This window comes from Papio anubis, chromosome 7, assembly GCF_008728515.1.
Source record: "Papio anubis isolate 15944 chromosome 7, Panubis1.0, whole genome shotgun sequence".
Taxonomy (NCBI): domain Eukaryota; kingdom Metazoa; phylum Chordata; class Mammalia; order Primates; family Cercopithecidae; genus Papio; species Papio anubis.
The window spans coordinates 9,357,210-9,383,311 of record NC_044982.1 but is presented as its reverse complement, the minus strand read 5'-3'; the positions used below and the strand labels follow the sequence as shown (position 1 = coordinate 9,383,311).

Here is a 26,102-nt window from a genome sequence, read left to right as displayed (position 1 = left end):
ACACACACTATACACACACATATGCAGTACACACACAGAGTACCCACCTGTATGCATATGCACATATACACACACAGCACACACACACAGTACCCATGTGTACACATGCACACATCCACACAAACACACACACATACACACATGCACACATCCACACAAACACACACACAGTACACACACACACATTCAGTACACACACAGTACCCACATGTACACATACACATATATGCACAAATACACACACAGTACTCACTCTGTGCATACACACATGCAGTACTCACATGTACACATGCACACATATGCACACACACAGTACACACACATACACACAGTACACACACATAGTACCCACATATATGCATAGGCACATACACACACAGTACACACACATACATGCAGTACACACACAGTACCCACATGTACACACGCACACATACACATTGATACACAGAATGCTCATACACACATGCAGTATACACACAGTACCCACATATACAAATACACACATATGCACAAATACACACACTGTATGTACACACATGCAGTACACACATGCTACTCACATGTACACATGTACATGTACGAACAAATACACAGTACACACACTGTATGTACACACAGTGTACACACATGCAATACACACACAGTATCCACATGTACACATACATATGCACAAATACATGTAAATCCACACACATGTATATGATACACATGAATGCACACACATGCATACATGCAGCACACACACATATAGTACACATAAATACACACAGACACACATATACACACATGCAGTACCACCTACACATACATAGTACGCAGATACATGTATAGCACACACATGCACACACATACACACATACACACATACATCTCTACCAGAGACTCTGCATCTGACAGAATAGATGCTTCTCTTTCACACCTTAAGGCATCCAGAATAACTTTCTTTCTTGTTTTCTAAAATTTTTTAAATGTTTAAAATCCTTAATGGCATAATGAAGACAAGGTCTCTGGAAAAAGAGCAAAAAATCTCAAGAAAAAACCCAAAGCAGCCTGACATGATGACAGAGAGGCACAAATAGAAAGCTTAAATAAGAAAACAATGGAAGGAAACACAGAGGGCGCAGGATAATAAAATCTACACAGATTTTAGGATGAAAAACAGCAAAATTGACATTAAAGAAATTTTCATCAGTCATGTGGAAGAGAAGCCTGAGAATCCTCCCAGACTGAAGATGCAAAGAAAAAGGTAACAATGATGAGAGAGTACATGATAAATATGGAGAACAGAGAAAAATCACTTCAAGGAGGAAATCATGACAGTAGAAATACAAGTTACAATAAAGATGTTGGAGAAAATTTCTAAAACTGAATAAGGAACTAAGAGTTCAGGTCTAAAGGGGACACAGTAGCCTTGTTTTAAAGACGTGACATTGATAATTAAGCCCAAGAGAGGGAAAAGAACTTGGTCAGGTTTGCAAGACAGGTTGGGTGGTACCTCTCCTATTTTCTTATCTGCCCTGTGCATGTGAGTGTGTAAAGAGAGAGATGGAAATAGCAGAGAGGAAAAGAATTCAAGGGAGAAATCATCTCAAACATGGCAGCAGGCTCCATGATTAAGACCCTGGTATCAGGCAGGCCTGGCCTGCTTTCCAGCTCCACCACCAACTAGCCAGGTAGTCTTGAGCAGGTCATCTCACTCCTCTGGGACCCACTTCTCCCTCACGCATAAAATAGAGTAAAAGTAGTTGGACCTTCATCATAAAGTTCCCATGAGAGTCTGGTGAGTTAAGGCATGCAAAGCTTTTAATAGAGTGGCAGGTGCAGAGTAAGCACTTCAAGAGGTTAGCTACTGTTTCTGATATTTAGAGAGAGAGAGAGAGAGAAATAAATATATACAGGCAAAGCATGGATGTGAATGGTCTTAGCCATCTCAGGTTAAAGAATAAGACAAAGGCGAGCAAGACATCAGAGCTTCAGGAAAGTCAAATCCAGGGTTCTGTTCTACAGGGTAAAGTACATAGCGCAAGGGCATTAATGAAGCACTTCTAGGGATGGGTAAGAATTCTGCATCTGAGCATCCTGGGCCTTCAACCAGGGCCACCATCTCTTTATTCTGCTGTGGCATCAGCAAGGTGGGAGGACCCTGGAGCACAGGTAGGTCTACAGGCTGTCCTACGTGTCCCACCAGAAGTTCCAGGTGGTGTAGATGTGCACCAGGCAAGGGGAACACCGGTGTGGCTAGGCCTTAATGACCCAGTTGAGACTAAGCTGCTTTCCCATAGGAGGAAGGCCTGCTTGAGAGTTCTACACACTCTAAGCTAGACTTACAGTTTAAGGAGGACTGAAGTATTCAATCATATCGCTTTAAATATACAGTGATGTCACTTTGGAGAGTCACAAATGTTTTGAGCTGGAAAGAATATTTGAAACTGGGTACTTAACTGCTACCATCCCATGTCCCAGAGGCAGGAAATGCCGTGGAAATGACTTTGTTAAGCATATATGTCTCCTAATGGCAGGAGGCTAGAACCAAGGGAATCCTATCATGTCATTGAACAAGAATTTGGGTTACAAAGGATTTGTGGTCCCATGGGTTCATTCAGTCTTTCTGACAATCTTGATGCAGATAGAACAGCAATGACTATTCCTGTGTAATTATGAGCAAAGTAAAACTGCAGGGTTTGTTCTCATAGATAGTAAGTTGCAATGCTGGGACTAGAATCCAGATCTCAGGACACCCAGACCAACGTAGTTTCTACTTACAATAACCACCCCTCTGGAATTTCAGAAAGAAAATTCTGTGTGCATTTCATTATGATTATATGGCATAGCCCTCCTATAAGTTAATGAATCTTTAAAAGGTACAATCAAGAATGAATGAGTTGATTGATAAATGAGCAAATGGATGCATAAATGAATGAATTGGATAAATTCTGGGAGAGATAAAATAGATATTCTCATTAAAATTTCAATTGACCTATTAAATGCAGGATCCCCTGGGTCCTCTCTTTCCAGCTGACCTACAAAGCGATGAAGCAATGTTATTGTAGAGATGCCAAATTCTATCCACATTCTCCACTTTTTCTTCTCATTTATTCTAGTCTCTTTAAGAGAGAATTTCAAGCATGAGCTACCCAGGAGCCTCCCCTCACCTCCCTCATAATTATTATATTATTATATGAGAGATTTGTGGAATTATAACATCTCTTTTTTGGAAGGAACCGAAGAGAGCTTTCCTTCTGAAGAGAGAAAAGGAAAATGGTTGGTACAGTCCAAAAAGCCTAAGACTTGGAACTCTCTAGTTGTGTGAAAGGATTTAAGAAAATAATGTATATTTTTAATGATTCCTCACTCAAAGAAGATATTTGGTAGATTTTAATTGGAGGATTTATGTCCTTCCAAGTCATTAGAGCCAGAGCCTTTAGCTTCACAACTTTGGTATCTTGCAAAAGCATTTTGAAGTTTATCTTGTGCACTCCAATTCTTAATCTTTTGAATGTCACCTCCTTCATGAAGACTTCTCTGATAGCTTCCTTTCCTTTTTGCAAATCAAATGAATCACTCCCTACTCTGTACCCTTCTTGAACCCTCTACATTCTTTAATAATTGCAATGTTTTCCAGAGGTACCCATAAAGGTCCCTCTGTGACAGACAACAGAACCCAACTCTGGATGACTTGCGGAAAAGAGTTAATTTGGAAGTTTGAAAGTCAGAAGGAAGGCTGAGCAGTTAGAGTTTGAGAGGATGAGCACTGGGCCAACTCCAGGGGACTTGGTAACAGGAACCACCACTGTTGGGATGCATAAGTTTTGTTCATTTTCTTTCTTGTGTCATTCCACTCCACATTGTCTGAGCTTGTGTAGACCACCTGCCCTTTTCTTGGCCAGAAGATGGCAGAGTTCCTCAACTGACCCCACCCTCCCATCTGAATCTATCTCCTGTTTCTAGAAGATGGGGATGGGTAAAGCGAGGGAGGGCCACAGTCCCACCCCATAGTGTAATTGTTGGCATATGTGTTTGTCCTCTAACCCCGCAAGACTCTGAACATCTTGAAAGCAGGAACTGTGTTTTCTTCAGATGTTCAGTTCATGTGAGTCAACATCTCAATAGTGTCAAGGTGATACAAAGGCTGTGGCCAAGGAAGGTAGACAGGGCTGCTGCCTACCAGATGCAAATGTCTTTTCTAGCCATCTCTGAGAGATACTCTATGAACACAGATCTGACACCCTTAAGAAGAATCTAAAAGAGCAGCACTGAGCTAATATATCCCATCTTCCTTCAGGTTCTTTTTAGGGGGAGATATAGGATGGTGATAACCTAATGTGACACTTTTTGTTTCTAGAAGAACTCTGGTAAGTGATGAATGGATGTTAGGGTTTCCAGAACTACCAGAACTAGGTTTCCTTTTCTTTTTTCCTTCCTACTGCTGAGAATTTATTTCTGGTAGTCATTAAAATTCTGCTCCTACCATTTGTAACAAACGATAGAAAGCACTAGGTACAGTATGTGGAGTATATGTTTATGAAAACAAGAGACAAGTACCTTCCAACACTTTGGGATTTTATGAATGATTTACATCTGGTGCTAAAGTTCACAAATGAAACGTGGGGGAAGCAGATGCTTCATTTCTTGACTGCATCGTGCCTGCCCATACTGATGGGGAATTGAAAACAGCGAGGTCTCATAAATCAACAAAATCTATTTTTGTGCCTCTTGATCTCCACTCTGAACATCCATATAATACCCAAACAAATGTGCTGAAATTAGTTCCTCAAGAAGCCCTTTATGTTTAGTAACAGTGTGGACATGTTAATAAAAAGAAGAGAGGAATAAAAGTGGACTGGTTGGGGGAGAGGGAAGGCATGGGGGTGTGAGTGAAAGGAAACCAAACCTCAGAGTAGATGAACTCTTCCAGAACACTTAGTTTTGGAGAATGGGAAAGGAAGTGTGGCGTTGTGCAGAACAGATGAAGAAGGACCTGCTCTGGCCATCCTGGGGCTGCCTTAATTTGGAAAGAGAGCCGATCTGGGTAAAGCAGGGATGTTGAATTGCAAATGAAAAAGAACCCACATCTGGAAATGAACTTGACTTGGCAATTGGAAAATCATAGGAAGATACTTGTAAGGAAGACAGGGAGCTGATGTTTTGTACTTTTTTCTCCCCCTTCTCTCTCTCTGTCATCCTTTCTTCCTTTCCTTCTTTTGTTTTTTTCCCTCCCCCCCTCCCCCCTCTCCCCCCCTCCCTCCCCCCCTCCCTCCCTCCCTCCCTCCCTTCCTTCCTTCCTTCCTTCCTTCCTTCCTTCCTTCCTTCCTTCCTTCCTTCCTTCCTTCCTTCCTTCCTTCCCTCTTTCCTTCCTTGTAAAATATGGTCTTATAGGAAACATGGTGACTCTGTACAAGAAAAAAGTAGAGTTTTCTTCAGAGTTCCATGCTGGGCCAGGCTCTGTGGAGTAATATACGAGGTTGCTTTTCTCATCTTGGTATTTCCGCCCCCATCCTGGCTTCAGTACTTTGAGTTTCTCCTCTGATTATCATAAAAAGTCTAGTCTAACACCCTAAATTTGCACTTTAGCATCTTACATGCCTCTTTCATTGTTTCATGTCTTATCTAATCAGTGGAATTTCAAATTTCTTAAAGGCAGAGACTTTGGGGCAGATAATTTGTCATTTCTTAAGGGCAGAGACTATTGTGTTTTGGTGTGAGGTTGCAAAACCTAGTCTCCTAAATACCAAGTAGGGGACATTGCCTTGGGCCAGTTCCATTCCTCTAGCATGATAGAGAAGGTAGACTAGGTGCTGTGAACATAAACTTGGTAAGATGAAGTCTCTCCCTGCAAAGGCCTCCCATTTGGTGAGGAGACATGATCTAGAGCCATGCTGGCTTGAGATTCAAAGCACATTGAGAGCCAAAATAGGAAAAGAGTAATTATTTCCAGGGAAGTCCAAGGGGCTTCACAGAGGAGGTAACTTGAGCTGAGCCAGGAAAAAGATGCATTTTGGGGAGTGCAGTAACTGGAAAGGCAGGAATAGATGAAGAAGAGATGCCTATTACTTTTGCTTTTTTTCCTTCCAGCCAGAAGAACCACATTCATTATAATGAAGCAGTGGTTTTCTAAATTAATTTGCCTTGGGAATGGTAAGAGTTAAGGTACACCTTACCACAGTGTCTAACTTATATCTGGTAAGGAGTTTATTCATTCACAGTTTCTAGCTGGTTGACTTTTACAAATGAAGCAATAAACACAACAATATTAAATATGCATCTATAATATTTCCTCACATTTATTTCCATTGCCATCACTCTTAAGTACCCACCGAATCCTTTGTTGAATTTTCTGCCCTTTGTATTTGAGCTTCTATATGCAAGAGACTTTTTGATTTACGGATTTCCTCTATACTTAGTTTACAAAAACCAGGGGGAGATGAATGAAAAAAAGACAAGAAAAAAACAATTTCCAGCTCTGTCCTGAAGCCTGTGCTGCATTTTAAAAAATTCAAAATTCAGGTTATTGGTTCATTTTGAAAACTCCATGTTGGAAAGATCACAACCTTTGAAAAGAAGCCAGAGTGGGGCATGGTTGATGCGATTTGCAATACATAACATTAACTATTGGATTAAAAAAATAAATGTAGCTGCTACATTAACAGCAATATTGTAATCTAACACCTAATTTTCTGACAACTCTATAATACATAGACCACGTCCAATTTAAGAAAACCTAAGATAAAAATATATATATAAATCATGTGCATTTTACTATAATTAGATGACTGTTTTGTAGGGGAGTTTTTCTTGATAACACCGAATGCCCCACACCCTTCTTCACCTAGGAAGTTACTAAATGCAGAAAAAAAGAGGTTCTGTAGTCTCCCTTAGTTACCATTCTGTTCAAAATATGTCCCCACCTAATATAACTTGCTATGTGTCATAAAATACAAAGGAAAGTACTTTTCATGCCAAATATCAGAGAAGTGCTCTCTTTTCTATACTGCACAAGTAACAGAAATGATGTGTTCATTTTAAATTCCATTCATGTAGGTTCTAATAAAAGCTATTATAAAATACAATTGTGTGGAGACAAAAAGAGAGATAATATCACTATAGCTCAATATAAAATTTAAGTAATTAAGACATGAAAACTATTACACAATTTACTACAAATGCAGCAAGAATAATAAAATGTTTAACCCTTTCCCTTCTGATTCCCCTTCTGGTCTCACTCTTTCTCTTTAATACCTAATGGAAAAACACAAGTACCTGATGAATGCACAGAAACATTACAATGCAGATTGTTTGGGGAATGCATAATGTTGATAATAAAGGGAAAATGACTTGTTTTTCTTTTCTTTCAGGTAAGAGGTGTTCCATTTCTAGAGTGATGTGCTCTCTACTGTGTACCTCTGTAGCAAATTGATTTTATCTGGAGAAAATATGAAATTGCCTATCTAGAATCAGCCTCACAATGACATGATTAACCAGTAAAAGACCATCATGACAAGGTAGAAGGTCTTGTGGGTCTGTGGCCAGAGTGTAAGCCGGGATTAGAGGGATCAGAGTTCAAATCTTGATCCTGCTGCCTGCCACCTTTGTGGCATTGGACAACTTTGTTCAGATTCACTGTTCTCATCTGTTGAATGGACATCATTATATTTGCTTCTCTTACCTTTTAGGGCTGTGCTCCAGTCAGGCAATAGAGGTAGTTAGTCTCCATAATTAGTGCAATGGGATATTCAACCTTCATGCATAAAATGGAAACAGTGCAAAGAACTATGATTCTTTATTGTGATTTTCCCTGAACCGTGGCATATATCTGTCTGAGATCATTGCAGTTGCACCAGGATGTGAACACCATGAGTAGGGATATGCTATTTCTTTGTCAATGTTTTCCTCACTTTTCTGATTTTATTGAAGAGAAAAGATCTACATGGTGCCAGTAGATCTCTATCACTTTTCTAGCACTTGCTAAGTTTCACTTTTTAATGAAGAGGGTGAGGTCTTGAGCTTGGAGGCTGCTTAAGGGAGTGATGCCTTAGGAGAATAAGACGATTTTATCTTTTTAATTGTATCTTTTTCTATTTTTAATTTTTTTTATTTCAATAGGTTTTTGGGGAACAGGTGGTATTTGGTTACATGAATAAGTTCTTTAGTGGTGATTTCTGAGATTTTGGTGCACTCATCACCAAGCAGTGTACCCTGTACCTGATGTGTAGTCTTTTATCACTTGTCACCCCCAACCTTTTTACCCGAGTCCCCAAAGTCCAATGTATTATTCTTATGCTTTTGCACCCTCATAGTTTAGCTCCCACATATGAGTGAGAACATATGATGTTTGGTTTTCCATTCCTGAGTTACTTCATGTAGAATAATAGTCTCCAATTCCATCCAGGTTGCCGCAAATGCCGTCATTTTCTTCCTTTTTATGGCTGAGTAGTGTTCCATGGTACACATATATACCATATTTTCTTTATCCACTCATTGATTGATGGGCATTTGGGCAGGTTTCATATTTTTGCAAAAAGTGTGCTGCTCTAAATATACATGTGCAAGTATCTTTTTCCTACAATAACTTTTTTTCTTTTCTTCTGAGAGGATACCTAGTAGTGGGATTGCTGGTTCAAACAGTAGTTCTACTTTTAGTTCTTTAAATACTCTCCAGCCAGGAGCGGTGGCTCACACCTGTAATCCCAACACTTTGGGAGGCCGAGGCGGGTGAATCACAAGGTCAGGAGATTGAGACCAACCAACCTGGCCAACATGGTGAAACCGTGTCTCTACAAAAAATACAAAAATTAGCCGGGCATGGTGGAGCACACCTGTAGTCCCAGCTACTTGGGAGGCTGAGGCAGGAGAATCACTTGAATCTGGGAGGTGGAGACTGCAGTGAGCCAAGATACCACCACTGCACTCCAGCCTGGGTGACAGCAAGACTCCATCTCAAAAAAAAAATAATAAAAAAATTAAAAAAGAATCTCCACACTGTTTTTTCCATAGTGATTTTACTAGTTTACTTTCCCACCAGCAGCGCAGAAGTGTTCCCTGCCCACTGCATCCATGCCAACATCTCTTATTTTTCTATTTTTTGATTATGGCCATTCTTGCAGGAGTAAGGTGGTATCGCATTGCGTTTTTGATTTGCATTTCCCTGATCATTAGCGATGTTGAACACTTTTTCATATGCTTGCTGGTCATTTGTACATCTTCTTTTGAGAATTGTCTATTTATGTCCTTAGCCCACTTTTTGATGAGATTGTTTGTTTTTTTCTTGCTGATTTGTTTGAGTTCTTTGTAGGTTCTGGATATTAGTCCTTTGTCAGATGTATAGATTGTGAAGATTTTCTCCCACTCTGTGGGTTGTCTGTTAACTCTGCTGATTATTTCTTTTGCTGTGCAGAGGCTTTTTAGTTTAATTAAGTCCCATAGATCTTTGTTTTTGTTGCATTTGTTTTTGGGTTCTTGGGTTGGTTCTTTGCCTAAGCCAGTGTCTAGAAGGGTTTTTCCAGTGTAATCTAGAATTTTTGTGGTTTCAGGTCTTAGATTTTAAGTCTTTGATCCATCTTGAGTTTATTCTTGTATAAGGTGACAGAGGAGGATTCAGTTTCATTCTTCTACATGTGGCTGGCCAACTCTCCCAGCACCATGTGTTGAACAGGGTGTCTTTTCCCCACTCTGTGTTTTTGCTTGCTTTGTCAAAGATCAGTTGGCTGCAAGTATTTGGCTTTATTTCTGGGTTCCCTATTCTGGGTTCTTTATTTCTGGGTTCCATTGGTGTATGTATTTGTTTTTATACCAGTACCATGCTACCTTGGTGACTACAGTCTTATAGTATAGTCTAAAGTCAGGTAATGTGATGCCTCCAGATTTGTTCTTTTTGCTTAGTGTTACTTTGGCTATGCAGGCTCCTTTTTGGTTCCATATGAATTTTAGTATCATTTTTTTCTAGCTGTGTGAAGAATGATGGTGGTATTTTGATGGGAATTGCATTGAAGTTGTAGATTGCTTTTGGTCGTATGGTCATCTTCACAATATTGATTCTACCCATCCATGAGCATGGGATGTATTTCCATTTGTTTGTGTTGTCTATGATTTCTTTCAGCAGTGTTTTGTAGTTTTCCTTGTACAAGGTTTTCACTTCCTTGGTTAGGTATATTTCTAAGTTTTTTTCTTTTTCTTTTTTTTTTTTTTTGCACCTATTGTGAAAGGGATTGAGTTCTTGATTTGATTCTCAGCTTGGTCGATGTTGGTATATAGCAAAGCTATCGATTTGTGTACATTAATTAATTTTGTATTCTGAAACTTTGCTGAATTCATTTAATTCTAGGAGCTTTCTGAATGAGTCTTTAGGATTTTCTAGGTATACAATCATATCGTCAGCAAACAGCGACAGTTTGACTTCAGATGCTCTTTATTTCTTTCTCTTGTCTGCTTGCTATGGCTAGGACTTCCAGTACTATGTTGAATAGAAGTGGTGAAAGTGAGCATCCTTGTCTTGTTCCAGTTCTCAGCGGTAATCCCTTTCAACTTTTCCCTGTTCAGTATAATGTTGGCTGTGGGTTTGTCTTAGATGGCTTTTATCACCTTAAAGTATGTCACTTCTGTGCTGATTTTGCTGAGAGTTTTAATCATAAAGTGATGCTGGATTTTGTCAAATGCTTTTTCTGTGACTATTGAGATGATCATGTGATTTTTGTTTTTAATTCTGTTTATGTGGTGTATCACATTTACTGACGTGCCTATGTTAAACCATCCCTGCATATCTGGTATGAAACCCACTTGATCATAGTGGATTACCTTTTTGATATGCTGTTGGATACAGTTCACAAAGTATTTCGTTGAGGATTTTTGCATTTACATTCATCAGAGATATTGGTCTGCAATTTTCTTTTTTGTTATGTCCTCCCCTGGTTTTGGTATTAGGGTGATACTGGCTTCATATAATGATTTAGGGAGGATTCTCTATTTCTCTATCTTTTGGAAGTGTCAATAGTACTGGTACCAATTCTTTGAATGTCTGAAAGAATTCAATTGTGAATCTGTCTGATCCTGTCCTTTTTTTGGTTGACAATTTTTTATTGCCATTTCAGTCTTTCTGCTTGTTGTTGGTTTGTTCAGAGATTCTATATCTCCCTCGTTTAATCTAGGAGGATTGTATATTTCCAGGAATTTATCTATCTCCTCTAGGTTTTCTAGTTTATGTGCATTGTTCATAGTAGCCTTGAATAATCTTTTGCATTTCTGTGGTAACAGTTGTAATATATCCCATTTCATTTCTAAATGAGCTTATTTGGATCTTCTCTCAGTTAATCTTGCTAATTGTCTATCAATTTTACTTATCTTTTCAACTTTTTGTTTCATTTATCTTTTGTATTTTTTTTGTTTCAGTTTCATTTAGTTCTGCTCTGATCTTTGTTATTTCTTTTCTTTTGCTGGGTTTAGGTTTGGATTTGGATTGTCCTTGTTTCTCCAGTTCCATGAAGTATGATCTTAGATTGTCTATTTGTTCTTCAGACTTTTTGATGTAACTATTTAATGTTATGAACTTTTCTCTTAGCACTGCTTTTGCTGTATCCCAGAGGTTTTGATAGGTTGTGTCACTATTGTCATTCAGTTCAAATAAATTTTATTTTTCATCTTGATATCATTGTTGACTCAATGATTATTCAGGAGCAGGTTATTTAATTTCCATGATTTTGAGGGTTCTTTTCTGAGTTGATTTCCAATTTTATTCCACTGTGTTCTGAGAGAGTACTTGATATAATTTCAAACTTCTTAAATTTACTGAGACTTGTTTTGTGGCCTATCATATGGTCTATCTTGAAGAATGTTCCATGTACTGATGAATAGAATGTATATTCTGCTGTTGTTGGGTAGATGTTCTGTAAATATCTGTTAAGTCCATTTGTTGAAGGGTATAGTTGAAGTCCATTGTTTCTTGGTTGACTTTCTGTGTTAATGATCTGTCTAGTGCTGTCACTGGAGTATTGAAGTCCCTCACTATTACTGTGTTGCCATCTGTCTCATTTCTTAGGTCTGGTAGTAATTGTTTTATAAATTTGGGAGCTCCCATGTTAAGTGCATATATATTTCGAGTTGTGACATTTTCCTGTTGGACTAATCCTTTTATCAATATATATGTCCCTCTTTGTCTTTTTAAAGTGCTGTTGCTTTAAAGTTTGTTTGTCTGATGTAAGAATAGCTACTCCAGCTTGCTTTTGGTGTCCATTTGCATGGAATATCTTTCTCCACCCCTTTATGTTAAGTTTAGGTGAGCCCTGATGTGTTAGGTGAGTCTCTTGGAAATACCAGAAACTTAGTTGGTGAATTCTTATCCATTCTGCCATTCTGTGTCTTTTAAGTGGAGCATTTAGGCCATTTACATTCAATGTTAGTACTGAGATGTGAAGAACTATTCTATTCATTGTGCAATTTGTTGCCCGAATACCTTTTTTTTTTTTTTTTTTTTAAATTGTGTATTGGTATACAGGTCCTGTGAGATGTATGCTTTAGGAGATTCTATTTTGATGTATTTCAAGAATTCATTTCAAGATTTACAGGTCATTTTAGCAGTTCTTGTAGGTTTGGTAGTGGTGAATTCTCTCAGCATTTATCTGGAAAAGACTGTATCTTTCCTTTATTTATGAAGCTTAGTTTTGCTGGATACAAAATTCTTGGCTGATAATTGTTTTGCTTAAGGAGGCTAAAAATAGGACCCCAATCCCTTCCAGCTTTTAGCGTTTCTGCTGAGAAATCTACTGTTAATCTGGTAGGTTTTCTTTGATAGGTTACTGGATGCTTTTGCCTCGCAGCTCTTAAGATTCTTTCCTTTGTCTTGACTTTACATAACCTGATGACTATGTGCTTAGGCAATAATCTTTTTGTGATGAATTTCCCAGGTGTTCTTTGAGCTTCTTGTATTTGGATGTCTAGATCTCTAATAAGACTGGGGAAGTTTTCCTTGATTACCCTCTCAAATATGTTTTCCAAACTTTCTGATTTGTTTTCTTCCGTGAGAACACCAATTATTCTTAGGTTTGGATGTTTAACATAGTCCCAAACTTTTTGGAGGCTTTGTTCATTTTTATCAATTCTTTTTCCTTTGTCTTTGATAGATTGGGTTAATTTGAAAGCTTTGTCTTCAAGCTCTGAGGTTCATTCTTCTGCTTTTTCAAATCTGTTGCTGAGACTTTCCAGTGCATCTTGCATTTCTCTAAGTGTATCCTTGATTTCCAGAAGTTGTGATTGTTTTTATTCATGTTCTCTATTTCACTGATGAATTTTCCTTTCATATCCTGCATCATGTTTTTGTTTTCTTTAAGTTGGACTTCTCCTTTCTCTGGTGTCTCTTGATTAGCTGAACAATAGACCTTCCAAATTCTTTTTCTGGCAATTCGGAGACTTCGTCTTGGTTTGGATCCATTGCTGGTGAGCTGGTATGATCTTTTGGGGATGTTAAAGAACCTTGTTTTGTCATATTACCAGAATTATTTTCCTGGTTCCTTCTCATTTGCGTAGAGTATGTCAGAGGGAAGATCTGGGATTCAAGGGCTGCTATTCAGATTATTTTGTCCCACGGGGTGCTCCCTTGATGTGGTGTTCACCCCCTTTCCCTAGCAATGCGGTTTCCTGAGAGCTGAACTGTGGTGATTGTTTCTATTCTTCTGGGTCTAGTCACCCAATGGGGCTACTGGACTCCAGGCTGGTACTGAAGAGCGTCTGCAAAGAGTTCTGTGCTGTGATCCATCTTCAGTTCTTGCAGCCATGGATACCAACAGGGGTAGCAGGGGTGTGAAGTGGACTCTGTGAGAGTCTTGGTTGTGTTTTTGTTTAGTGTGCTGGTTTTGTGTTGGTTGGCCTCCACTCGGGAGATGGCTCTTTCAAGAGTGCATCAGCTGCGGTCCTAGAGGTAGGATGCAAAACTTACCTTAGAGACACCTGGTTAAGTATTCAGGATTCTTAGACAGTAGGCAGGGTCATAAACTCCCAAGAGATTATGACCTTTCTTTTTGGCTACTAGAGTGGGTAGAGAAAGACCTCCAGGTGTGGGCAGGGATAAGCTTGTCTGAGCTCAGCCTCTCCTTGGGTGGGGCTTGCTGCAGCTGCTGTGGGGGATGGAGGTGTGGTTCCCAGTCCAATGGAGTTATATTCCCAGGGGGATTATGGCTGCCTCTGCTGAGTCATACAGATCACCAGGGAAGTAGGGGAAAGCCAGCAGTCACCAGTCTCACTCTGCTCCCATGCAGCCGGCAGTCCTAAAGGCTGGTCTTATTCCCACCATGCTACCCCAACAGCACTGAGTCTATTTCCAGGCAGCCAGTGACCAGGGCTGAGAACTTGTCCCAGATCACAAGTCTCCCCATTGAGAAAGCAAGCAGACTCACGTTTTTTTGCTATCTCAGGGAGCCTGCAGTGATGATCCAGCTCCTTCAAAGAGTCTATGGATTATCTCAGCTTTCCTAGTATGTTCCTGTGGTAGCTCTTGGAGCAAAAGTTCATGATGTGAGTCTCTACACACTGCTTTGTCTGAGTGGGAGCTGCAAGCTAGTCCTGCCTCCTGTCTGCCATTTTAATCTGCCTGACTCTCCCTTTTTCATTGTATTTATTTTTGTGATTGCCTTCTACTAATGACAAGGATGTGGCTTTTTTTCTATGGCAGTGATATACATTTTCCTTATAGAATAAATTTAATTCAGATAAAATTAAAAGGGAGAGGAGAGGAGAGTAGTTTGCTAATGTGTCCCAAATACTACAACACTCTCTGATACATAGAAGATGCTCAATAAATATTTGTTGCATAAGAAACGTAATTAATACTGTGTAGATATGGAAAATAACCCAGTGACTGATGTAGATAATTGTTTTCTCTTACATGCAAAAGACTGAATGAATCATTTTTGTTAAGATCAGTGACTTTGGCCTGGCACGGTTGCTCATGCCTATAATCCCAGCACTTTGGGAGGCTGACGCAGGTGGATCACTAGAGGTCAGGAGTTGACAACCAGACTGGTCAACATGGTGAGACCCTGTCTCTACTATAAAATACAAAAATCTGTCGAGCGTGGTGGCACGCACCTGTAGTCCCAGCTACTCTGGAGGCTGAGGAAGGAGAATCGCTTGAACTTGGGAGGCAGAGGTTGCAGTGATCCTAGATCATGCCACTGTACTCCAGCCTGGGAGACAGAGCAAGACTCTATCTAAAATAAAATAAAATAAAATAAGCAGCTCATGAGTGCAGGAATCTGCCTTTCCTCTTACATTTGTTCATGTGGCTTATTCTGCCTATATTTCTTTAAGCACTTGAAATTCTTGTTCATGCTTCTTCCTCCACCAGAAATGCCTTTACCGGTTTCTCTGTCTGTTAATTACTCATTCTCCAAGGTCCTGAGATCTCTTAGGTATTTGCATCTAGAATCTGACCATCTGGAGGACCCCCACAAGTGGCAGCCTTCTGACATTAATTCCGCAGGTGGGGAGCTTCTGAGCTCCTCATCCCCCAATGATAATAGACAGAGCCTGGATTTGAGTGAGGGCCATCTAATCCCACCTGCCTGCAGTCTCCACTATATCTTAGGATCACCATAGGCATAAACACCATCAGGTACCAAGATGAGCATCTTAGGAGCATCTCAGGAAGGGTTCATGGCAGAGTCAAAGATGCTGAGGATATGACTAAGTGAAAGAAAGAGTAACGGTAAGCAAGGTCCCCAAAGTCATACTTCATATTCAAAATGGCAACATAAAGTCTATGTTATGGACTGGAGATAGAAGAGAAAAGTTGAGGAAAGGACTGAAAGATGCCTTTGCTCTTCATACTCTTTGCTCCTATGTATGGTTGTGCTCAAACTTACCCAGAAAAAATGTTTTGTTCCTTAAAATACATTCAGAGAAGGAGATTACTCAATTCATTTGCTCTGAGCATTGACTGAAACCAATTACCTGCAGTTTTCAGTTTTTCTAAACTCCACCCTATGCTCTGCGTAATCTACTGCCATCAGGGATGAAAGGTCAGGCTCCATAAGTACGCCACCCCCACCTTGGCTCAGGCCAGCCCACCCACCCTAAGGGAAGAAGTGAAAGAATATGATGGAATCAATGGAAATCCATGGAATCTTCTAAGAAAAGAACAAACATATCAGATTGACTTGCTGTGATGTCTTGTTTTATTTATAGAGTTGATTTGATTATTTTTCAACTAAAAAGAAAGCCATACTCATTATAGACAATTGAGAAAAGTAGAAAGAAGAAAAGAATCAATTGGTCTTACTACTTAAAGAAAAAGAATGTTCACAGTTTTGGTGAATATACTTCCAGGAACTTTTTCTAGCCATATTTGTATTGGTCAGGATGGACTAGGTTATGGTGCAGTAGCAACAACAACAAAAAAATCCCCAGATATGCAAAGTTTAAATCAACATGATTTTATTTCTCATTTGTGCTCTGAGTCTAGCACAAGCCTGTAGAGGGGCCTAGCTCTGGTGACCACTGAGGGGTGTACAGTTGACAGAGCAAATCAACTTCAATACAACTTGGTTGCTGTCCTGGAGGGGAAAAGTTCTAGAGCCTAACACTGATCACCAAATGATCCAATCAGGAAGTGATGGGTAGCACTTCCACTTCCTTGGCCAGAACTGGTCATGTGACTCTACACAACCACAAGGGGCCAGGAAGTGCCAACCTGTGATGTAATTAGACAGAAGTAGGGGAATGAGAAACATCTGAGGAGCAATGTTAAGAACTACACATTATTGCTGGAGGGGTGTTTTTCTAATTCCAAAAAAATGCATGTTGACAGTAGAATATTTGAGAATCAGTAAAGCATGAAGAAAACAAAAACCGCTTATAGTCCCACCATTCACATGTCACTCCTTCAGGTGTGGAGGGCTATGTTCATTTTCTTCTGTGCTTATATAAAAATAAGAATGTTTAAAGAATATTTGGACCATATTGTACGTCCTGCTTTGTAATCCACTATTCCTACTTAATATATCATGTACCATTTTGTAAAGCGTTAAGTATTCTTGTATACCACACACAGCATTTCATCTTATGTTTTTACACAATTTCCTAATTATTTTATATTTAATTATTTGTTCTATTTATATTTTGTGATTAAATATGTGTGCATGTACATGCATATAAATATGTACACACGCGTATATACATTTGCTTGTTTTCATACATTATTGCATATATATTTGTCTGTATGATTATAAACTGTCTCTAAATGAAGTTTCCAGTGGAGAATCTAGTATTTTATTGTGCACATTTTAATAGCGTATTTAATCTTTTTGCCATTTTGGTAGTTTTGAATATTCTACCACCATAAATAATACTTCAGTGAACTTTATTTAATAAACTTAGAATTATTTAAGGCACTCAGAGTTTTTCAGTGGGCTAGAGTTTGAGGAGGAATATCATGAAATCACATCTTACAGACCTTTTAAGGCACTTGACTAACAACATCTTTGAAGGAAAATGTGTTTGTTTTGAAGAATGAATAAGTGAGTGAATTAAATCACAAATGACTTATCAGGTGCTGAGAATTGGCAAAAAAAAAAAAAAAAAAATGTCTGTAAGCGTTCCATTCAGTAAGACCCTTTTGTTGGAGTTGATATTTTTAAAACGCCATTTTTAAATTTTGTCCTTACAAGCATCTAGTGAAGGAGGCTTAAAGAATGGAACCGATTTCCAAGTGCTGGCTCCCTGTCAGGTGCAGTGTCGGGAACCTTCTATTTTCTAATGTAATTACCACAATGATTCCATTGGGTGAACTTTAAAAATCGCCATGTTACAGACCAAACAATGTGGAAGCTCATGATCACAAAGGGGAAGAAACAGAGTTGGAACTCCAACATGGCAGACTCAAATCTATGTCCTTCCTCATAGGATGGCAATTGGCCTAACAGTAACTTGCACAATGGAGAAAGATACCCATGATTAACTAATAAAATGGGTATCATCGTGTAGTTACTTCAGGGAACAAGAGTGATTTGTACTGGAACAGTCAGCTGTAGGGGACTGAGTCATGCCATGATGGTGGGTCAACTCTGTGCACAGAGAGGAAAGCCTTACTCCATATGTTTTATTGCCAGTGAAGTCACACTTTGACCCTCCTTGCACTTTCTTACAGTTGCCACAGGATATTTTGTTCCAAACATAAGCCATCAGCCCCTTAAGCAAACCTTGCATCCCCTCCATTGCCTTCCCTTACTTGACTGATCTTACACTATCTTATACCTCCATACTATTCTGCACTTTATCCCGTCACCAGAGGTTGCAGCGCTATTTGGAGACATCTCTCCCTATTTGATGTTATCATTGTCTTAAGCCAGTTTCTGGGACAATCTTTTCTACTGTCAAGGCCAAGCAGTGAGTTAGGAGACCTAGGTCTACATCCCTTACTATCTGGCAGACCTGGAGAAAATCATTTGAGGTCTCTGATGGTCATTTTTCTTATTTGTAGAATGGGAATAATGTTGTTACCCTGCCTGCATGAAGTCTTATAAAACATTTTGTAAATGTAATGTGTTACGCAAATATTACTAGTTTGTAGGTATTTTTTGGTTTAAATTTTAAATTAATAAGTTTGGAGTTAGTGATATGACTGGTGTTTGTGGGTTTTCGGTTTTCTTTTTCCTACAAAGATGAAATTAACTTCAGCAAGTTAATGTTCTCCTTTTGAAAAACCCACATGTGCCCAGTTTTCATCTTGCATCCTTTATCCATTCCTCACCCTTCCGAAATTAGCCAGTCTCTTGTCTGTGCCTAGGGACTTGCCTTCCACCTCTCATTTGTGCCACTCAGTGTCAACTCCAGATCTCACAGCATGCCACAGATGCCAATTTACAAGCCAGAGAACTAAACTATTAATTCTTCACTTCAGTTCGAGCTCTGATTCCCCACACTGTAATCTACAGCCATAACTGTATAGCAGCAAAGTACATCACCCTCACAGTCCCCTTCCTGTCAGCTCTGCACAAGTCTGAACTTTTTGGCTTCTCACAACACTGCAAGAGGAAAAGGGCATGGTTGATGGCATGGCTGAAGGTCATGGCTCTGTAGTGTAGCGAGTTTGTCACCACAGTTGAGCTCAATGTTGTTTTTCTTTTTGGATTGGGGAGAAATGAAGGTGAAACTATATGATGAGAAAGTCATTGCACTGGGGATGAGAAACTGGTATCAAAGTCTACCCTTCCCCATCCTCTTTTGCACCAGTTTGGCATCAGTTTTCTAGCCGTGCGTCCTTGGGCAAATCCCTTTACGTCTCCAGATCTTATTTGTTTCACTTGTAAAGTTGGAATATTAGTAAGTGAAAAAAATAATTTCTTGACGTGTTTCTTAAGTAGACTCTACACACATATAAGTACTCAATAACAAAAATTGTATCTCAGGTTTATGCAGTGTGTAGCACAGGTACAAAAAAGTGCATTTTAAAATATATTATCTCAACAAATCCATAAAGTGGTTCATCAGCTAAGAACTTTGCTCATCTGTTAGTAACCAAAATAACAGTGGCTTAAATAATTTAGATGTTATTTTACTTTTATATGACATGAACTCCACACAGCTGCTATGGTGACTCTACATTGAATCAGTGACCCCAAATCATTCATTCCAACTTTCTACTCTGCCATCCGTAGCTCATTACTTCCATCTTCAAGGTTGCCTCATGGTTGCAAATTGGCTACTGCATCCCTTAGCCGTCATGCCAACATTCTAAGCAGCAAAAGGGGAAATAGGACTGAGATACGGGGGTCAATCTCCAAGACTAGTTGACTCTCTTTAAAAGTTTTTCCCAGAAGCTCCTTTGGATGATGTCCATCTAAATCTCTTTGGCCATCCCTGTCTGCAAGAGAGGCTGAGAAAAGTAGTATTTGGATGGGCACATTGCTATTCTCAGTAATACCAGGGTTCATTCAGTGAGAATGATTAGTGGGTGTATACTGCATAGGTAACTAGTAGTTTCTGCCTTGTTAGGTACTTTTATACCAACTTTACAGATGAAGAAACTAAGTTAAGCAATTTGTTGAGGTCACATAAAGAGAAAGTTCAAGAGTTAAAATTCAAAATCAGGCTGGATCCAGCACCCCATCTCCTAATCTGTATGCTGCATAAACCAAGGACAATAAGTAGTCAAAAAATCAAGCCTTGACTCCTTGTCTTCCCGTCTCTAGAATGGGATCAGAGTGCTGGTATCATGGGCTGTGGAGGGTTAACTGAGATAACGAATAGGAAGTATCTGAGACCTTGACTGAACATAGTAGATGCTCAATAAACAGGAGTTTCAGATTTGTGATGTTACTCAAGAGTCCTACATGCTGACACACTTCCCAAGAAACATATAAACTGCTGAAGCCCAAGGAAGACTGTCCAATATCCCTTCTAGCCTGGACTGCCCTGTCAGGTTGTGAATTTCCTAAAAGTAGGGGTTTTACCTGGTACATGGTAGGCCCTGGGTCATAGTTGGTTGATTGACAGACAAAATACTTTGTTTCCTTTTAGGCATTAACACTATGTGACTCTCCACTGTGTATCACTTAGTGGGACAAAGATGGGTGCAAAGAGAGGCCTCATGACCAGACATGCGTATACATACTTGAGTACATGGGCCTGAGTGCACATGTATGTACCTGTGTGTTTGAGCATGGTACTAGGGAAAAGCAACATGAGAAGAAGGGGAGATTCCAAATAGAATTCCAGCTCTCCCTGAAATTCTCAAAATGTATCACTCAAGTTAAAGCATATTCAGATATTAATGAGGTGGATGAGGAAAAAAACACGAACAACACCTATGGTACAAGTGTTAATTATCAAGACACACAGTTATTTTATTTTAAGAAAAAAGAAGCTTCCGTAAATCATCCCGAAAAGCAGAAAGAAAAGAAAAATCACATAATTCTGAGATGTCCACAAGGATACAGAAAAGATTCTTCTACGATACTCTCAATCTGCTTCTGCATGGAGGGATATATTGGTCTAAAATCTATAGCCAGTATTTCCATGTTTATTTATTTAATCGTCTGTCATCATGGTTCCTAGAGTAGAAGCAAAGGAAAAGCAAGGTTGTTGATCTGGTCTACATTTCTTCCCTTTCTTCAGGCTGCCTACCCAGCAGTCCAGACAATGGGTGTAAATCCTTGACCTTGACTAAGAACAGAGAGAGGTTACAAGCCATCGTTCCAAGGTAGACTGCTTGATTCTGGAAGTCAAAGGCCCTAACTCCCACCTTTGAGTTTTCACCCAGGATTGGGTGGCAGAACCCTGTTGTTTCCATTCACATCAAATATATACCCGCCTCAGAGCCTTTGCATGGGCTGTTCCCTACCTGAAATCCTGTCCCTCCGGTAATTCAGAGGTTAACTCCTTTGCTTCAAACACCTCTCTCTCAAATGTCCCCCCATAGCCCCACCACTCTTTTCTAACCCTATTCTATTTACACACACACACACGAGCGCGCGCACACGCTTCTTTTCTTATGTCTCTCCCACTGGGATGTAAACTCCATGGTGTCAGGATTTTGTTGCAGTTGCTACTATATCTCTAGGGTTAGAAGAGTGCCTGACACATAAGTGTCACTCGGTAAATATTTGTTGATGTATGTGTAAATGCTTTGATAAGCACAATTCCCACAGAGAATTAAACTGACTTCAGCCAACTAATTTTACCACATTTCCAGGTCTAAACATCCCAATCCTTCCAATCTTTCAAACCCAATTTGGGGTCCACCTCTTTCTCAGTCAGGAAAACCTGGTCCTTCTCTAAGACACTCTCCAGCTGTGATAGACAGTCACCACTGTTTATGTCATCTCAGTGCTACAAATGTTCCCATCCCACTCTTCCACTGGACCGCCTTACAGTTAGCCTCCTGGGGGGCTGGTCTGCCTAGAGGTATTGATTTCTTTCTGAGTATGTCTCGGTGTAGACATGGCTGCAGCTCGTTTCTGTATGATCCGCATTGCATCTAGCAGGAAGTTTTAATGGTAGCTCGCATTTATTTAGCATTTGCTATGGGCCAGGTGCCATATAAAGTGCATTACATGCATTAACTTAGTGGCTTTCTTGTTCCTTTTTTAAAAAAGATAAACTGAAAACAAATACATTTTACATTTCAATCTGGTAAATGATATACATGTATCTGTATGTGTATATAAATGTGTATGTGTGTGTGTGTGTGTATATATATATCTCCATAGGCATATCTATAGCTATACTAATGCTGAAACCAAAATTTCAAGACAATATTCTCATCTTTCCTATGTGCAGTACACATTGCTATCTTTTATTCTATTTAATTTTTTAAAAAAATGCTAATTGCAATCCAGCAAACCAGGGGTCATCAAACTATGGCCCTTGGACCAAATCCAGTTTGCCGCCTGTTTCTGTTAATAAAGTTTTATTGGAATACAGCCATACCATACTCATTTGTTTAGGCATTAGCTATGGGTGCTTTTGCATTACAAAAGCAGAATTGCAACAGAGACCATCATGGAGGCAAAGTCTAAAATACTCTGGCCCTTTACAAAAAGAGTTTGCCAAAACTTGCATTAAACTGACTTTAGATTCATGAATGGGTTGTGATGTACGGTTTGAAAAACACACTATTTGCTCATCTCATTTTGACAAACTCCCTTTAAGGGAGGTACTATTGTGATCTTCATTTACAAGTGAGCAAACTGAGCAAGAGAGGGAGAAACTTGCCTGGGGACGTGTGACTGGCTGGCATCAGAGTGGGTTTGACCTTAGTCAACCTAAAAGCAGAGCCAGTGGCAGTTAACTAAGACAAGATTCTGCTCCTCTCCTGGGATGAGTTTAATAAATATTTGTTGGTCAAAGGAATGCTGCACAAATTATATTTGTAATTTTAAAAAAAATTCTTGCTGGTGGGCTTTGGAAGAAATGTTGGCTTCGTTTTCCACCATATCTCTGAATAAGGGAATGATACCAAAAGCATTTTGAAGGGGATACAATGTAGAAAATCATTTCAGTTTAATTTCTTGTTACCAATATAAGCTCGGCTTATTTCGATGAATTCATTATCAAAACCTGACCTCCTGCATGGAAATATACACACAGGTGCTAGACCAGGAGCTTCAGACATGTCTCCCAATGACTGCTGTTCCTGAGTGATGCCCTTCGGTGGAGGGTGGGTTGTCTGTAGTGACTCTTATCTCATCAGTATCATACAGAGAAGGTGCTGGGATATTATGTCTGAGAGCGCATTGCAGAAGACTATCTCGTCTGTCTCACTCACACTTTCTCCTGACCACTGCTTGCTCATTCACGTGAAGTGAGTGCCATATCGTGAGCTGCTCTACAGAGCTACAGAAAGGCCATGGGGGCAAGGGGCTGAGGGAGACCCATAGCATTTGCAGAGGCCCTGAGTGGGGGGATCCAGCCAAGCCATGCCTGCAATTCTGACCCTATAGAAATACAAGTGTATTATAGATAACACAAGTGTCATTTCCAGTTGCTCAGTTTTGGAATAATTTGTTATGCATCAATAGATAATGAACACACCACACTACTTTGTTATGATTTGTGTTTCTGGAATCATCATCAATCAACAAATATATCTTCAGCATCTACCTGGTGCTCAGTCCTATGAAAAGTGGAGCTATTCAGAGTATAAGCTTCCTGCCCTCAGGGAGCATTCGATCTGGTTAGAGAGTAAGATGTCAGAACTGGACTTTGTGTTCTTAACCACAGTCTAATTGTGGGTCAACTGCTCTTCATCCAAGATTAAGTGGACTGTATTCATTTATTCTCTTCAGTTGAATGCTGCCTTCTCTAGTTCCCCATGGATTTTCCTGGCCTGAGTCCCATCTTAGCTGTGCAGCTTGGAAACCTGTCATGAAAGTGGGGAGCAGCCGGCCTTCCCAAAGCATCCTTGGACTTCCTTGGTCCCACACCCCAAAGCCACGCGTTGACTCAAAAGGAGCCATGAGCAAGGCCTGATATTACCACAAATAATCTGGTTTCTGAAAGTCGAAAATGAACCAGATGGCTTTTAAGGAAAACAGGACACACATCGGATTCCAATTATATTAAAATGATGACCCAATTTAGGAAAACACAAAGTGTAATAAAAAAATGTTTAAATAAACAAAATCTGCATATTTATGAAACTATAATATTCGCTGGGCTCCTCACTTTGGATAATGAATTTCTAAACTAGACTGATTGCATTCCAAACTTACACTGACTCCGGGCTTGGAGAAGTCTGCAGCACTGTTTGGAATTGCAGACTATCTGGAGAAAAAAAAAAAAAAAATATTTAGCATGTGTGTCGGCAGCCAATTCAGGAAAAGGAAAGGTCAGCTCTATACAAATGTGATCTATCCAATTCTGATGCAACCAGGAATAGTCAGCGCTCACCCTGCGTTATTGGCTGAGCACTCTGACACCTCTCCCTGGCGGCAGTAGCTGTCACCCGCAAACCTCCACCGCCACTGGCAGACCCGGTGCTGGGCTGGGCTGGCAGGGAGAGCCTCGGATTTATCTATTTATTTTTTCCAGATAAATTAAAAACTCAGGGGGCACTTAAAATAAATTAGCAACTGCTCCTGACGGTGTCTTTCCTGCGGTGTCACACATTTGAAATTTTGGCAAGGACTAAGTTGCCTCACCATCTTTTCCCAGCAAGCGCAAACTGCTAACGGAACAGTGCGCTCGTGTGAACAGGCACGTCGCTGGAGCAGTTATTAACTCAGGAAAGGGTGAGCCAGCGAGTGTCCAGGGTCACCGAAGTGCTTGCAGGGTTACACCGTCTCTGGGGGACCCATGCGAGACTTCATGAGGCCAGGGAAGAAGGCCAGTTTGTTCTTCATTGTACTGAAACGCTGAAACGGGTTTTCAAATGGAATTTCATTTCACCTATCCCAGGGAGCGCATTTCTTTTAATTTTATGCATAGTATTTTTAGAGAAGTACATTTTCTAGATAGGATGATGCATAGCTCACCTCTTTCCTTGTAGTGCATACAGTTATTTAATTGGCAGCTATTTACTGAGCCTCCCTTGTACCCAGCAGGTAGGTCACGGCAGTGGCCGAGGATCACGTAACCCTGGTCTTGATGGGGTGTCATCACCGTCTGCAGTGTTGGAGGATGACAGTGATCGCCACACAGCATTGATGGAAACTAAAATCAGCACCTAAGAACCAAAGCAGCAGAGAGAAAGAGCCCGTTCCGAAACCGTTCCGTAGAACTGACGAGGGGAATGTCCAACTTACCAGACCGTGGCCGAAAATGCTAACTCAAAGGGGAGTTTTCTCCCACGAGCAGACCAGCACCCCCGCCTGTCTGCTCCTTCACATGGGCACTATGGACTCAAGAGAAGGGCAATTTTCTGTGGCTATTATTTCAATTAAATAGCTGCTTTGAGCCTTTATTTCTTATATTAATATCTCTCAAGTAAAAGCAAATGTTTCTTTTCTGGGTCTATGAGAAAAAAATGGTTACTTAGTCTGTATAACATGAAATGAGAAGAAGTTTTCACTCTCCTTTCAAGATGTAATATTCATTTATATCAATCTCCACCTCTCAATAAAATTTTCCACACTCATCCATGTGAACAAAGAATTAGAAAGATATAAATGTAAGAATCTTTTAAATGCACTGTATTATAGAACACTCATTCTATTATTATATTCCCAAATCATTCCCTTTAGGTGAGTAGCTTTTATTGAAAGGGTCTATTTTTTTTTTTTTTTCAGTTAATAAATTTACTGTCAGAAAAGCCCTTCATTACGGGAACCTGTGTAATTTCCTACCTGGGTATCCATATATAATATAAACCAGGAACTCCTTACTTTTAGGTAATTTTCTTGGAAGCTCCTACTCTTATTACAATATAGCATCTTCCAGAAGATTGTTTTTGATATTTTTAAAGTGTATATTCCTCAGAGTTTTTTTTTTTTTTTTTTTCTTTTTTCTTTTCTTTTTTTTTTTGTGTCATGGTAGAGTTGGGGGGAGGTACTAACTGTCTCTTTGCCAGAGTTTAAGTGCAACATTTTTCATTACAATTTAACAAATGTTCTTCTTAAAATAGACTGACAGTGGGTCAAACCGCTTCAGCTTCTCCTCCGTTAACCTAAATGCATTAGAGT

General features: G+C 39.7%; 1 long non-coding RNA gene across 1 annotated transcript; it reads right to left on the bottom strand.

Moving 5' to 3' along the window:
* Positions 1-17,571: 17,571 nt before the first annotated feature.
* LOC110743830 lies at positions 17,572-25,891 on the bottom strand. Its single transcript, XR_002523514.2, has 3 exons — positions 24,957-25,891; positions 24,195-24,246; positions 17,572-21,032 (listed from the first exon to the last, which is right to left on the bottom strand). It is a non-coding gene; the product is annotated as an uncharacterized LOC110743830 (long non-coding RNA).
* Positions 25,892-26,102: the final 211 nt, after the last annotated feature.